Genomic DNA, 16383 nt, shown 5'->3' with positions numbered 1-16383 from the left:
GTAGGAAATCTGGTGTATCCTGGATATGGGACTGTAATGCCATGACAAAAAGTCTTAAAATCTGGTCCAAATATACCCCACAATTTTGTGTGAGGCTATTAATCCCAGATACAATGGGTCTCCCCTTTAAGGGATGTAGACCCTTATGTACTTTGGGGAGACAGTAGAAGGTTGCCATAACAGGGTTCTGTTGGTATAGAAAGTCATATTCAGCTTTATCAATGACTCCCAATGCCAAACCTTCATCAAGAATCACTTTAAGTTCCTCCAGATACATTTTTGTGGGGTTACTAGAAAGAACCTCATATCCGTCTCGGTCGCCCAACAATTCAAGACACAAATCAACGTACCGGGCTGTGTCCATGACGACCACATTGCCACCCTTGTCAGAGGGTTTTATGACAATGTAGTCGGCATTCTCGAACTCTTTCAGGGCCTGAATGTCCATTTTACTCAAGTTAAATTTGGAAAAAATGTTGGTCGTAGCCAAACTTTTGAGATCATTTGTCACCAACTCCTCAAAAATATCTAATGCTGACAGGTCCCCCATAGTAGGTGGGGTCTTAAAGCTTTTATTCTTGATGGTTGTGAAAGGACCCTGGCCTCACAGATTCAGATTTTCCAACTCCAGACTATTAAGCAATCTAATGTCAGGAAGTAAGTCAGTTGGAATATCTAAATCTTGACAGATTTTAGCATCTTGTTTTAAGAAATGTTTTCTCCACCTCAATTTCCTCAAAAAGAGATTGAGGTCCTTAACAGATTCAAACAGGTCAAAGTTGGAAGTCGGGACAAATGACAGTCCCCTCTCTCAGAGAGATTGATAACCTGTATATTAGATGTCATTTGCCCCTGTGGTATTGACGGTTCCTGAGAAAATGGGGTTCAAATGGACGAGGGGGGGGGGTGGAAGTCGTCTCTCTCTCCTGATCTATAACCTCCCCTACCCCTTCCTCTCCCTTTGTTTTTGTTTTTCTTTGGTCTCCTAAATCCCTCGGTATCCGAAGTCTCGGTATCCGTTGAGGAAGGGACTGTTACAGGGATAGGTCACTGGTTGGTTATTAATAACCTGATATGCGCTGTTATCTTTGAAATCTAAAATATCCCTATTATATTGTTTATGCTTACGTTCTTTACGTTCTATGTCTTTTATTCCAAATAAAGGATTTTTTTGTGTTTGTGTTTATTTCTGTTCACTTACCGATTTAGCAATGGGTGGCGTCTCATACACGCCTGCCATTACTAATCTAGGGCTTAGTGGCAGCTGTGGGCTGCCATTAACCTTTTATATTACTTCAATTGCCAACGCACCAGGGCATTTGGAAAGAGGTGGGTAAAGCTCCGAGCTTGTCACATCTAATTGATGCAACAATCCTGGGCGGCTGCAGGCTGCTATTTTTAGGCTCGATGGTGGTCCAATAACCATGGGCCTCCCCAGTCTGAGAATACTAGCACCCAGCTGTCGGGCTTCATCTTGGGTGGGTATCAAAATTGGGGGAGACTGCATGTCAGTTTTTCAAAATTATTTATTTAAATACAAAAAAAAGCTGCACAGCCAAGATAATCACGTGGCTAGGGAATGCAGCCTGTAGCCGTAGGCTTTATCTGTGCTGGGTATCATAATATGGGGGGACCCTACATCAATTGTTTTATTTATATACTATGATAGATGCACGTAGCGTTTGTGATTGGAAACATCAGACATGATGTCATGCACGGTGGGGGAGTCTGACTGCAACCAATCACAGACGCCGGTGTGCGGGGAAAGCAGGGCATATGCATGAACTTAATGCGCAGCCCCGGGAGGGAGTGTGCGGCTGCAGGAGCAGTGTACAGCCGACCCGGAGCCTCAGTAAGTATAGCGTGCCCGCTCCTATAGACTTATATGGGGACCAGAATCTGGCCCGGAACTGGATTTTAAAACCCAGATCACTGGGATCCGCCGGTCCCAGTCATCTGTGAGTCCGCCCATCACTAGTTATAAACCAAGACAAGGTTGTCAAACTTTTACTGTAGCCAACTTCTTTACTCTGCAAAATCAACACTTTGCTGTAAGGGGGATAACGTCTGACAGGCACTTGTATGTAGCTGTAGTGGGGCCTCTAGAGCCCATTCTACTGTGGGTCCTAAGCACTACATTGCGTATAACAGCAATAGCTGAGACATTAGCTGCACAAAAGGGAGCTTCAGTAATTGAAAGCTGGGCTTGTTTGGATGAGGGACCCTGCAGCCGTCTGATCTGAGCAGGTAGTTTATGGCTTGTGCGGCCCCGTGGTCTGTCTGTGATATCACTGTGGACTCGGAGCGGCCTGTCAGCCGGCACTGCTGATCTCTAGCTCCTCCCCAGCTCTCACTGTCGGGCAGGGGAGCGGCATGCTGGGTGACTCATCCTGCCGTTTCTATGGACACGCTGGCGGCCTACCTCCGCTTACTAGGCCTGATTCCGAGTAAACCTGCAGGGTGACACAGAAGGGACCCTGCAGGTGGCTGTTAGGGAGGCAGGGTCCCCGGACACAGCGCGGCTCTGTACCGACTCTGCACCGTCGGGGTCCCCGGACACAACGCGGCTCTGTACCGTCGGGGTCCCCGGACACAACGCGGCTCTGTACCGTCGGGGTCCCCGGACACAGCGCGGCTCTGTACCGACTCTGCACCGTCGGGGTCCCCGGACACAGCGCGGCTCTGCACCGTCGGGGTCCCCGGACACAACGCGACTCTGCACCGTCGGGGTCCCCGGACACAGCGCGGCTCTGCACCGTCGGGGAGGCAGGATCTGCGGCTCTGTACAGGTGAGATACTGTTTGGCTATTAATATTGCCCTAACTGTCACAAGACTGATAGTTGCTCTTTTCTCCTACGGCTGTGACTTCGTGTGAATGATGTCAGATTTTCAGAGCTCCTGGGGATTGCGGGCAGCCCCCTGCAGCCTGTGTTCCGTCACCCCACAGTCCTTTCTGGGACCCTGTGTGGCTGTACACAGTGGCGTAACTAGGGTTTCATATGCCCCAGTGCAAAGTTTGGACCTGCCCCCCTCCCTCATGTACATTGACACTCGGGGTACGGGATAGTGTGGCTGACACTGGGTTCTTTCCCTCAGCACCCAGGTCTCCCATGATTCTGAAATCCCTCTATCAGCACTCAGCTTTCCTATGATATGTTCCAATATCCATCTTGTCCTCTGCACCCAGCTTCACCATGCTCTGCTATACATCTTTAAACCAGCATGCAGCTTTCCCATGCTCTAATATACATCTTTCCCTCAGCACCTAGCTTTCCCATGATATCAGAGAATGGGAAAGCTGGGTGCTGAGGGAAGATGTATAGCCAGAGCATGGGAAAGAGCCTCTTTCTCTCAGCACAAATCTTTCCCCTCCTTGTATCTGTGCCTCCCTATAAAGCAGCACTCCAAATACTATAACAGCCCCCACATAGCCTTCGATATAGTATAATGGATCCCACGTAACCCTTCATATATTAGAATGCACCCCTCATAGTCCTCCATGTATTATAGGGACACAAATGTAGAAAAAAATTCTAGGAACAGCCAATGAGGTCAAAAGCAATGGTATTTATTGGTTAACATTAATGACCGCCACAACAGGCAGTTTAGGCCAGAAAAATAAAAAAAAGAAAAAAGGAGGGCATCACATGTGATGTAAAGGGTATAGTGGCAGAACACAGGTACTCAGCAATATATAAAGAAGTCAGTCCAGGGAAGGTACACTATAGTTCAAAAGTTGAGGGTCACTTAGATATTTCCTTATTTTGAAAGAAAAGCACTTTTTTTTTTTCAATGAAGCTAACACTAAATTAAACAAATACACTCTATATATTGTTAATATGGTAAATGTCTATTCTAGCTGCAAACGTCTGGTTTTGAATGCAGTATCTACATAGGTGTATAGGGGCCTATTTCCAACAACCACCACTCCAGTGTTCTAATGGTAGATTGTGTTTACTGTGTTAGAAGGCTAATGGATGTTTAGAAAACCTTTGTGCAAGTATGTTAGCACAGCTGAAAACAGTTTTGCTGATTAGAGAAGCTATAAAACTGACCTTCCTTTGAGCTAGTTGAGAATATGGAGCATTACATTTGTTGGTTCCATTAAACTCTCAAAATGGCCAGAAAAAGAGAACTTTCATGTGAAACTCGACAGTCTATTCTTGTTCTTAGAAATGAAGGATAATCATTTCGAGAAATTGCCAAGAAACTGAAGATTTCCTACAACGGTGTGTACTACTCCCTTCAGAGGAGAACATCAAGCAGGCTCTAACCAGAGTACAAAGAGAAGTTGGAGTCCACGCTGCACAACTAAGCAACAAGACAAGCACATTAGAGTCTCTAGTTTGAGAAATCGATGCCTCACAGGTCCTCAACTGGCAACTTCATTAAATAGTACCCGCAAAACGCCAGTGTCAACGTCTGCAATAAAGAGGCGACTCCGGGATGCTGGCCTTCAGGGCAGAGTGGCAAAGAAAAAGCTATCTCTGAGACTGGCTAATAAAAGGAAAAGATTAAAGGGAACCTGTCATTAGATTTTTCAGTATTAAACTAAAAGTGTCACCTTCTGCAGCTCCTGGGCTGCATTCTATGAAGGTGCACCTTGTTCCCTGACTCCCCTTCCAGACCCCAAAAATAACTTTATAAAACCTGGCCATTAGGTATGCTAATGACATGTGTTGGCCAGATGGGCGGGCTTATTTTCTGTTCCTGTCCCTCCTTCTGCCGCTGATCGCCATCCTCCTTTCTTGATTGACGTGATCATGCCTCCATCATCATCCTCGTCGCATTTTCAAATCTCGCGCCTGTGCAGTTAGGTCGACTCGCACAGGTGCGGTTCTCTCTGCCATATCGCGGATAGAGCAGAAAACATAGCTGCCCTTGCTCGCGCCGGTGACCTAAATGTGCAGGCGCAAGATTATGGTCGGGGCTGTGCATGACCTCACCAGCGCCATCTTCATACCCCCCCATAATCTTTCACTTGTGCATTTAGCTCACCGGCGTGAGCGAGGGCAGCTATGTTTTCTGCTCTGCCCGCGATATGGCAGAGAACGAACTGCGCCTGTGTGAGCCAACCTAACAGCACAGGCGCGAGATTTGAAAATGCAACGAGGATGATAATGTAGGCATCATCACGTCAATCAAGAAAGGAGGATGCGATCAGCGGCAGGAGGGGGGACAGAAGCAGAAAATGAGCCCACCCATCTGGCCAACACAGGTAATTAGCATACCTAATGGCCAGGTTTTATAAAGTTATTTTTGGGGTCTGGGAGTCAGGGCCAAGGTGCACCTTCATAGAATGCAGCCCAGGAGCTGCAGAAGGTGATTCTTTTAGTTTAATAGGGAAAAATCTGGTGACAGGTTCCCTTTAATATGGGCAAAAGAACAAACATTAGAAGATTGGAAAAAAGTGTTATGGACAGACAAATCGAAGTTTGAGGTGTTTGGATCACGTAGAAGAACATTTGTGAGACGCATTACAACTGAAGAGATGCTGGAAGAATGCCTGACGCCATCTGTCCAGCATGATGGAGGTAATGTGATTGTCTGGGGCTGCTTTAGTGCTGGTAATGTGGGAGATTTGTACAAGGTAAAAGGGATTTTGACTAAGGAAGGCTATCACTCCATTTTACAACGCCATGCCATACCCTGGGTACAGCGCTTGATTGGAGCCAATTTCATCCTACAACAGGGCAATGACCCAAAGCACACCTCCAAATTATGCATGAACTATTTAGGGAAGAAGCAGGCAGCTGGTATTCTATCTGTAATGGAGTGGCCAGCCCAGTCACCAGATTTCAACCCTATTGAGCAGTTGTGGGAGCAGCTTGACCGTATATTATGCAAAAAGTGCCCATCAAGCCAATCCAACTTGTGTGAGGGGCATCTGGAAGAAAGGGGGTAAAATATCTCCAGATTACCTCCGCAAATTAACAGCTAGAATGCCCAAAGGTCTGCAAAGCTGTAATTGCTGCAAAGGAGCATTCTGTGCCGAAAGCAGTTTGAAGGAGAAAATTATTATTTCAAGTAAAAATCATTATTTCTAATCTCGTCAATGTCTGGACTATATTTTTTTCATTATGCAACTCATTTAATAAATAAAGCATGATTTTTCATGGAAAAGACAAAATTGTCTGGGTGACCCCAAACGTTTGAACTGTAGTGTATGTAATGACAAAGGCATGTAAAATAATAATTAGTGACCTGATAAAAAATGCAAACAGAGAAAAGCATGAAACACATGAGCAGATGAATTATACTAATAGGCCACCCAGCTCCAGACTGTGAGATGTAACATTAAGCATATCACATTGTACATATATAGCATTGTAATGAAAATTACCGTATTTTTCGGACCATAAGACGCACTTTTTCCCCCCCCAAATGTTGAGGGAAAGTTGGGGGTGCGTCTTATGGTCTGAATGTGGCTGCGGAGAATGAGGGTGCTGCGGTGGAGCGGGTCATCGGGGCACGAGCAGGCTGTGCAGCGCCTGCTGTGACCACGTGGGCCTGCTCCATTACATATGCACGCCCATCCTCCCGCCCATCTCTCAGTGCTGAAGTCGGCACTGACAGGTGGGCGGGATGATGGGCGGGGGACGCGCGCATAGTAAACAGCCGGCCGTGATCACCCCTGGCAACTACAGCCTGGAGTGATCATGTGCGGCTGTATTCCCTGCCCCCCGTGCATCATCAGCGCAGGGTGCAGTGAATCAGTACACTCACCGGCTATATTGTGAGCAGGATGGGGGTATATTATGAGCAGGATGGGGGTATATTATGAGCATAATGGGGGTATATTGTGAGCAGGATGGGGGTATATGAGCAGGATGGGGGTATATGAGCAGGATGGGGCCATATGCCACAATGGGTTATATAGCAGGATTCGGCCATATGCCAGGATGACGGTATATAGCAGGATGGGGGCTATACCAGGATGAGGGACATATACTGTATATACAAGTCAGGAGGATCATTACCAGGCTGGGGTACCTTTAGTAGAGAATTTGGGGACATTACCCCCATAACAGTGTCAGCAGCAGATCCTCGCCCCATTATGACCACATTTTTTGCTTAAAATTTTATTTTCATATTTCCCTCCTCTAAAACCAGGGTTCGTCTTATGGTCCGGTGCGACTTATAGTCCGAAAAATACGGTACTGGACTGGGGTAACCAGATAAGATAGTATTAGTATGCTAATCCACCAGGTATCAGAGAAATGCTGTCAGGGCAATAGAGAGAGCCCAACATGGAGCATGCACAGAACAATGGTATGCCAAAGAAATCAAGCACTTGTGGCTCTAGCATACCATGGTGAGCAATGCACCAAGTGAAAAAATGTAGTGGATGTAGTGAAATAAAAGGTACATAGCCAGATCTTAAAAGGAAAAGATAAATACCTGGACAGAGAGGACCTGGACATTTAGAGTAGCTGCGGGCACATGTGATGCCAAACCCCAAAGCGCACGTTTTGGCGTCTTCCCCCTTGTATAAAGCTCTCCAAATACTATAATTGCCCCCACATAGCCTTCCATATAGTATAATGGGTCCCACGTAACCCTTCATATATTAGAATTCACCCCATAGTTCGCAATATATTAGAATGCACCCCCATAGTCCATGTATACAGTAACCCCATTAGTCCGCCTTATAATATAATGCAGCCTCATAGTCCATATAATATAATGCAGTCCATATTGCACAATGCAGCCTGTGTACTCACTGATTAAAAAAAACCCCAACAATTAAATAAGAATAAAGTACTCACCTCTCCTCATTCCCCCGCTGCTTCGGTCAGTGTCCTGCGCTCTGCAGTCTGAGCACAGCAGTCGCGCAGTAGTGACGTCACCACGCTCTGCTGCACTGAGACATCAAGAGCAGGCACAGGGAGAGAATGATGAAGGATGGGGTGGAGCACTCTGCTCCATTCTTCATCATTGCTCCATGCGATGACGGGCGAATGCCTGTTGTCGCGCTGGGCGCGGCGCCTCCGCTAGCCACGTGGTCTGCTTTTACAGCGCAGCTCCTCTCACAGAGAGGAATCAGCTGCTTCTCTGCAGGGTGGGCGCCGGGCCTCTAAACCTGCCAAGCCCGGCAGGTTTAGAGTGTTTTTTTATGTTTTCACAGCGGCCTGCGCTCTTATATACAGCATGTTAGAATGCTGTATATAAGAGCCCGGTGGTGGTGGCCGCAGCTCTTAGGCCCCAAATCTGGTGACAGGTTCCCTTTAATAAATCATTACGATTATAAGTGATTCGTGTCTTCAGCCTATAGTTTTTGATATGAAGACATCAGTTTATTTCACTGTAAAGTGATAATTGTAATCAGGATTATCTGTATAAGTTCTTTCAGCTTAAAAATAAATAAATAAATCATGGATGCGTTAAAAAAATTTTTTTCCCCAACAGGTGAAAAAGGTGTCCTATTTTTACAACTGCCTGGAATTTCTGGACGGTTGGCAACCCTGGTCTTATGCCTGTACGTTTAGATGTAAATGTCTGAAATTGGTGGGTATTGCCAACAAATATATATTTATTTTATCTTTAGTGCATACTGTGATATTTTGTTGTCTGGCTTCAGACGCTCGGAATAATGAAGGGGGATTCCTGGAGTGCCTCAGCTCCTTACTGCAGCCCCCTTTCCTGAAAATGTATACGCTGCTGACACAGGTGCCTTTCTGCTGGTGGTGAAGGTGGGGGGTCCTAGAGGTTCTTACAAATATTACATATTGATGACCTACACTGAGGATAATTCATGAATCCATATTCTGTCATGTACACTTTTTTTTTTTTTTTTTTTTAAGTTAACAAATTTGACTTGCATCGGGCATGTGACTTTTTTAGTAGATAGATTAACCTCTCCATCACCAGGCGATATTTCCATATTGTTTTGGGGGGGGGGGTTCTCCTCCCTTTTTTCCAAGAGCCATAATTTTTTATTTTTTTTTTAAATCTGTCTGTCAATATTGCCATATGAGGGCTTGTTTTTGCTGGACGAGTTGTCCTTTTGATTATCACCATTCATTCTACCACATATTGTACTGGAAAACAGGAAAAAAGATTCCAAGTGTGGTGAAATTGCAAAAAAACCCCCAAAAAACTGCACAATTTATTTTTTAATATATTTATTTATTTTCTATGCTCACTACCGTGTTTCTCCGAAAATAAGACAGGGTCTTATTGTTTCCGTAAAAAAATGGGCTAGGGCTTATTTTCAGATAATGTCTTACTAATTTTTTTTTTCTTCCGTGAACAACAATCCACATTTATTCTTGAACAGAAAAATCAACATTTATTCAAATATAGTCATATCACGTTCTGGAACATCAACATAACTCTCCAAACCCTGTGTGTTTATCTATGTATCTATCTATGTATCTATCTATGTATCTATCTATCTATCTATCTATCTATCATGCACATACATATCAGCTTGTGTCTTCAACTTTAGATTCTTGCAATGACCTTTGGTCACATGATGTGATGTGACAAAGGTCCTTAAGCAGTCTTATCAGGATATAAAACCTGGGGGCCCGGTGAAATTTCCCAGTTTACTCTCCCATCCCTTTAATGTCAGTCCTGCATACCAGCCTGCATCCTGTTCAGTTCCTGTACACTTCTGCAATTAAAGGGAAGGTGTCGTCAAAGAAAAAAAAATAAAATTCAGTAACTGAAAAAATATTATAAGTATTAATGTTATGTTTAAATAAAATAATTTGTTTTCAACTGAGAATATAAAGAAAAAAAATTAAAGTTTGATATATTCCACTTTTGAACACTAGGGGGAGCAGCTGCTGAAATCATAGTGTAGAACTAGATCACATTACAAGTGCAGTAAAAGTGGGCGGAGTCCACTCTCCTGTGTGTGATGTCACAGCTCCCCCTCCCAATCTAGGTGTTTACAAAAGGATAAGAGCATGAAGTTTAGGATCACAGTGCAGAGCCATTTTGTTGGTGGCCACAGAGTTAGGGTACCTTCACACTTAGCGATGCAGCAGCGATCCGACCAGCGATCTGACCTGGTCAGGATCGCTGCTGCATCGCTACATGGTCGCTGGTGAGCTGTCAAACAGGCAGATCTCACCAGCGACCAGTGAACAGCCCCCAGCCAGCAGCGACGTGCAAGCGACGCTGCGCTTGCACGGAGCCGCCGTCTGGAAGCTGCGGAGACTGGTAACTAAGGTAAACATCGGGTATGGTTACCCGATGTTTACATTAGTTACCAGTGTGAGCAGGGAGCAGGGAGCCGCGCACACTGAGCGCTGGCTCCTTGCTCTCCTAGCTATAGTACACATCGGGTTAATTAACCCGATGTGTAATGCAGCTACATGTGCAGAGAGCAGGGAGCCGCGCACACTGCTTAGCGCTGGCTCCTTGCTCTCCTAGCTGCTGTACACATCGGGTTAATTAACCCGATGTGTACAGCAGCTACATGTGCAGAGAGCCGGAGCCGGCAGCACAGGCAGCGTGAGAGCTGCAGAGGCTGGTAACTAAGGTAAATATCGGGTAACCACCTTGGTTACCCGATGTTTATCTTGGATACAGCTTACCTCAGCTGTCAGACGCCGGCTCCTGCTCCCTGCTCGCTTCATTTGTCGCTCTCTTGCTGTCACACACAGTGATCTGTATGTCACAGCAGGAGAGCGGCTTTGAAGAAAACGAACCAGGGCTGTGTGTAACGAGCAGCGATCTCGCAGCAGGGGCCAGATCGCTGCTCAGTGTCACACACAGCGAGATCGCTAATGAGGTCACTGCTGCGTCACAAAAAGCGTGACTCAGCAGCGATCTCGGCAGCGAGCTCGCTGTGTGTGAAGCACCCCTTATTCTAATATGTCTAAAGTGTCACTAAGGCCAGCTGCATAGTGCTCCACTATATCCCGTGCCGCACTGTTTCCCAATGCCCCAACACTGCCTACTGACTGTTCCCCAATGCCTCCCTGACTTGCCGCATGCACGCACTTCAGACCTGCGCCCCCCGGCAGCCTGTCCTGTCAGCGATCACCGTACGAGCAGCGGAGGCCCGAGGTGAGCACATGCGAGGGGGGGGGGGGGGTTGTCTGCGGCAGAGTGCAAGGGGGGGTGAACGGCAGAGTGGGGAGCAGCGCACCAGGATCAGTTACGGTGCAATCAGCGGTGCCCAGCGTCGGTACTCACCCCATCCAACCCGGCGGGTGAAAGGGGAAAGTGCAGCACACAGCATATGCTGTGAACGCCACAAAGAGGGAAAGCTGATCTCCTCTGCTGTGATCTGGACAGCCCAGGAGGCTGACCACACACAGTCATGGCAACCCATTGGTGCACTGTGATCGCGCCGATGGCGGCGGGGAACAGCGCGATCCTTGCAGGAGCGCTTTGGATGGTGCTGTCAGTTTGACTACGCAATCTAAGAGGTTAAAAGGTGCGGGTGGATATGAGATCCTCCCGTTGCTGTTAGCCTCATATGTCTGCTGATCAGATCAGCAGACATGTCCGAGGATTACCATGGGCTCATAACACTGGTCAATACAAAAAAATCATCCGCAAAGGTAATATGTCTGTTTTATGGAGTTTGATGTGCTGATTCCAAAAATGTTTAGTTTTGATCTATCACGTAAAGGTTTTGAGATAGAAGTATTTTTGTTATTTCTGCATTTTCAATGTAAGCTGGGCTCCTCGTGATATGCTCAAGTTGTTCAAATGGTCTTCGTGACTGGTTGAATTTGAGGAAAGTGGCTATGCCATTTGCTGTTCTCATCATTTGGAGAGAACCCAAAAATCATAATGATGACTGACTGCTACTCTTGTTTTGTCAAACTGAAGGGCTTTTCTACAAAGAACAAACACAAGATTGATTACCCTAAACTTGAATTTGCAATTTAGGTTCGTTCCACATGATGGTACTTTGTCAGTTCCTGTACCATCGTTGTCTGGATTAGATGAAAATGAAATAGAATATGAAGACTATGGAGCTGAAGCTACTGGCGAAGACATGGAGACCTCAAGTCAAGATGAGTATGTACCTGATGAAGCAGCCGAGCAGTCAGAACGCTTTACTCAACATGAATTAAATGATCTCAACAGAGACCTTTCATCGTCAAAAGATAAAGCTGGACTTCTTGCATGTAGGCTGTCAGTATGTTATTACTGAAACAGAAGTAACCCTTTAACACAATTTTTCACAGTTGATGGACCAATGGTGTACTGTAACAATGTGAAAGGCCTCTTTGAAGAACTGAAGCGTATTTTGGTGCAGATTGGTGACTGTTTATTGATTCATCCAAGAGAAGTTTGAAAGCAGTGTTGCTTTACAATGGAAATATGAAGCCATCAATGCATATTGCTCACTCATGTCATCTAAAGGAAAGTTATGAAAATCTGTCAGTTGTTTTATATGCTATATAATATAAGCATCATCAATGGAATATCTGTGGAGATTTGAAAGTGATTGGTCTGCTAATGGGAATGCATGGATGTTTCACAAAATACTTCTTGTGTTTATGGGACAGTAGAAATACAGTAGAGCATTGTTTATCGTGATTGGGGACAGAGAAACATCTATGCTCCAGGTAGAGATAATGTTCAGCATAATCCTTTAGTTGCTCCAACAAAAATATTTCTTCCTCCACTACATATAAAGTTGGGATTGATTAAAAACTTTGTGAAAGCCATGGAAAAGACAAATTCACAAGGGTATTGAGCGCGTAGTTAACTATTTGTACTCACTATGCTGTTAGCAAGTACTGTCCGCTACTTGCATATTCGTTACGAGTAGCGGGCACAATGTAAGTCAGTGGGAAATACTTGCTACTTAGCGAGTATTTCCCATTTACTTACATTGCGCCCGCTACTCATAACGAATACGAGATGATGTGTTTGAAGGAACTCTAAATGATAAGGAATTGAGATCTTGGAAAAGCTTCAAGTGGATCTGTGAAAACGTCTTAGGAAAAAATAAATCTCCAGAATATGTTGAAGGTGTTGAACTGCTAAATGCATACCAATGTCTTGGATGTCGCATGTCTCTGAAAATGCACTTTTTGCATTCGCATTTAGATTCCTTCCCTCAAAATCTTGGGGATGTAACCGATGAACAAGGCGAGCGGTTTCACCAGGACATTAAAGTAATTGAACACTGCTACCAGGGTTTTTGGAATGACTCAATGATGGCAGATTACTGTAGGATGTTATATAGAGACAACCCTGAAAAATCGTATCAACAAAAGTCTAATGTCATGCACTTTTAATTTCTGCTCATATTTTGCATGTAAAATTATTTTGATTCAATAAAAATTGTTTTGTAAAAGGAAGTATTTATTTCTGATATGTAGATTAAAAAAACAGTAAGGCCCTGTGCGCACTTACCGGATTTTGCCGCGGATTTTCTGCGGATTTGCTGCATGTTTCGCTGCAGAAAATGTTCATAACATCTCTGAAGTAAATCACCAGCAAAACCTATGGGAAAAAAAAAAATCCTGTGCGCACTAGGCGGATTTTGACAGCTGCATGTTTTGCTGCGGGATTCCCGCAGCAAAAACAATTGCATGTCAATTCTTTTCCGCACATCGCTGAGGAATTTCACTCCATTGACTCCAATGTAATCGTGAAATCCCGCAGGGAATAATGCAGGCAGCAAATTCTGTGCGGTTCACTGCGTTTTCCTGCGTTATTCCCTGCAGTATTTCACGGTTTACCTCTGGTAATGTACATCGCTTGCCTGCGGTTTTGCAGGGAAGTGATGTCATTACAGGAAGAGGAAGCAGAGCAGAGAGTAAACACACTCACAGATATATATATATATATATATATATATATATATATATATATATATATATATATATATATATATATATATATATATATATATATATATATATATATATATATATATATATATATATATATATATATATATATATATATATATATATATATATATATATATATATATATATATATATATATACATATAATATAATATATATATACACACTCTCACACATCACACATCACAGACATAGAACACGGACACATAGAATACACATAGAGATCAAACGGAAATATAGAAAACAAAACAACACGTGGGCTCCGCTGTATATTTACCATCCAGCCGAGGTAAGCACACAGCGGCGGCCCGGTATTCTCAGGCTGGGGAGGGCGAGGGGCAGGGTTAATGTCCCCCGCCTCCGTCCCCCTCCTGCAGCCGAGAATATCAGCCGCAGCTGCCCTGGCACTGTCGCATGCATTATGCGGCAGTACCAGAGTGTCCCCGGCTCTTCCTGCTGCCGTGTAGCAGTGGCAGTCAAGGTAATACAAGGAGTTAATGGTGGCGGATCACTGCCATTAACTCCAGGCTTGATCATGGCAGCGTCTATGTGACAGCTGACATGATCAAAACGTAAGTAAAGTGAAAAAACACACCGAAAAATCCTTTATTTTAAATAAAACACAAATAAGCCTCGTTCACCCTTTTATTAACCCCTCCCGAAACAAAGCTCCGACGTAATCAACAGCTACGGCGTCCTGCGATGCTTGCATCCAGCCGCGACTGACACACAGCGCTGAATGCAGGCTCGCAGCGAGCCAGCAGAGGTAACTCCAGGGCATTTTCCACGGCCGGTAATGTGAACTCACTACCGATCGTGAGAAATGCAGTGTGTGCTCACAGGGACTCTATCTATCTATCTATCTATCTATCTATCTATCTATCATCCTATCTATCCCTCTGTCTGTCTATCTATTCTTTTATCTATTCTTCTGTCTATTTCTCTATCTCAGAATGAAATTACTTTTTTTTTCTTCAATGTGCTTTATTGCATTGAATGCAATAAAGCACATACCAACCCGCACGCGGCAAAACCTCGGCAATACCGCGAACAATGCCGCGGTAAAACCGCGGCAAACCGCATGCGGTTTTCGGGTGCGGTTTGCCGCGGATTTTTACCGCGGGTGCGGTAATCTTTGAATACCTGTGGAATTTTCTTGAGAAAATTCCATTTTCCAGTGCGCACAGGGCCTAAGGTCGCCAGTATATTTCCTATACCTTATAATAATGATGCTGCTACATGGAAACTGTATGTGCTACAGAAAAACTATATACATTCACAAATCATCAGGAGAAAAAGATGATTCAGAAAAGTACAAAGTCACCTGTGATTATTGTAGACCTGTGTAATGAAAAAGACGCTGCCAAGGATGTACCGGTACATCCTTGGTCGTGAAGGGGTTAAGCATACTCAAAGCCCTAAAAATCGTATTCGGGCTTATTTTTGTGATAGGTCTTATTTTCGGGGAAACAGGGCATATACAAGATTTGATAAAGTAGATACTGAAATATCCAGCTTGCTTAGTATCGTTTCGAATTGCTTATTGACTCCAATATCTTTACAGGGAATTTGTCATCAGGTTTTCGCTACCTAATCTAAGGCAGCATAATGTACAGACAGAAAACCTGATTCTAATGATGTCATTTGCTGGGCTGCTTGGTGTAATTTTTATACAATCCCTATTTTATTAGGAGGAGATTATCACTAGAGGACTAATAAATCTGCTGCCATATAGTCCTCCATATTCATGTGCTCTTTCTAACCTCACATTCACCCCTTATTGGCAGATTTCTGTGTACACTATGCATAGGCACAAAGCTGCCCATCAGTGGTGGGGGGCGGGGTTATACAGAACTCCGTATTCTGACAACTTCTAGATCGGCAGCAGAGAAAATAGATTTTATAACTGCCGCATGCAGCCCAGTAAGTGATATATCTCTGAAAAAGAGGGTTTTTTTCCCCCTACATCATGTTGCTCTTGTGGTAGAAAAAAAAACAACTGGTGACCGATTCTCTTAAAGACTTTTTTTCTCACATGTGGCATTTTTGATGCGTTTTCTTTTTTTTTTTTTTTTTTTTTTTTTTATTTGCTTTTTTCAGGTATCTGCACCAAAATAAATAATAATGTTTTTTAGTACATAAAAGGTTTGGTTCAGCACTAAAAAATGGAACTTCATTTCTATTTTTCAGCCTCCTCATAGAGGGCTATACAGAAAAAGCACAGTTAAATGGCTTTTTTAGATGCACAGTGGGCGGAGTTTTCATAAACTCGCACCCACTTTGCTTGGACAGTTGGGGACAGCATTTTCACGCATCAATGTGCTTTTTACAATCTAGGCTACCATAGCAGGTCTTCCTTCATTGATAAACAGACCCATGTACTCCATTTAATCGGTTGCGCGAGCAGCATATACATTTTTTTGACCCATGGTCTAAATTTCATTATGCACTATTATGATATTGGCTTGGTTATTATGCCTATTAAGATAACTTTTTTTTTTTTTTTGTTTTATCATATATTGACTTCATGTGATATATATCTCTATAGCTATATATAGATATAGATATCTGTCTCTATCA

At 44.1% G+C, this 16383-nt stretch overlaps 1 protein-coding gene across 1 annotated transcript in view; it reads left to right on the top strand.

Annotated features, from left to right (window-relative positions):
* Window positions 1-2450: 2450 nt before the first annotated feature.
* Window positions 2451-16383, top strand: part of SAMD8 (sterile alpha motif domain containing 8) — a 231887-nt gene continuing 217954 nt past the window's right edge. The window contains exons 1-2 of the mRNA XM_075349095.1: window positions 2451-2789; window positions 8411-8509. The gene's annotated coding sequence lies outside the window, so the exon portion shown is untranslated. The remainder of the gene's footprint in view (window positions 2790-8410; window positions 8510-16383) is intronic.

This window comes from Anomaloglossus baeobatrachus, chromosome 5, assembly GCF_048569485.1.
Source record: "Anomaloglossus baeobatrachus isolate aAnoBae1 chromosome 5, aAnoBae1.hap1, whole genome shotgun sequence".
Lineage (NCBI taxonomy): Eukaryota > Metazoa > Chordata > Amphibia > Anura > Aromobatidae > Anomaloglossus > Anomaloglossus baeobatrachus.
The sequence above is the reverse complement of the archived record's forward strand: the minus strand, read 5'-3'. Positions and strand labels throughout refer to the sequence as shown.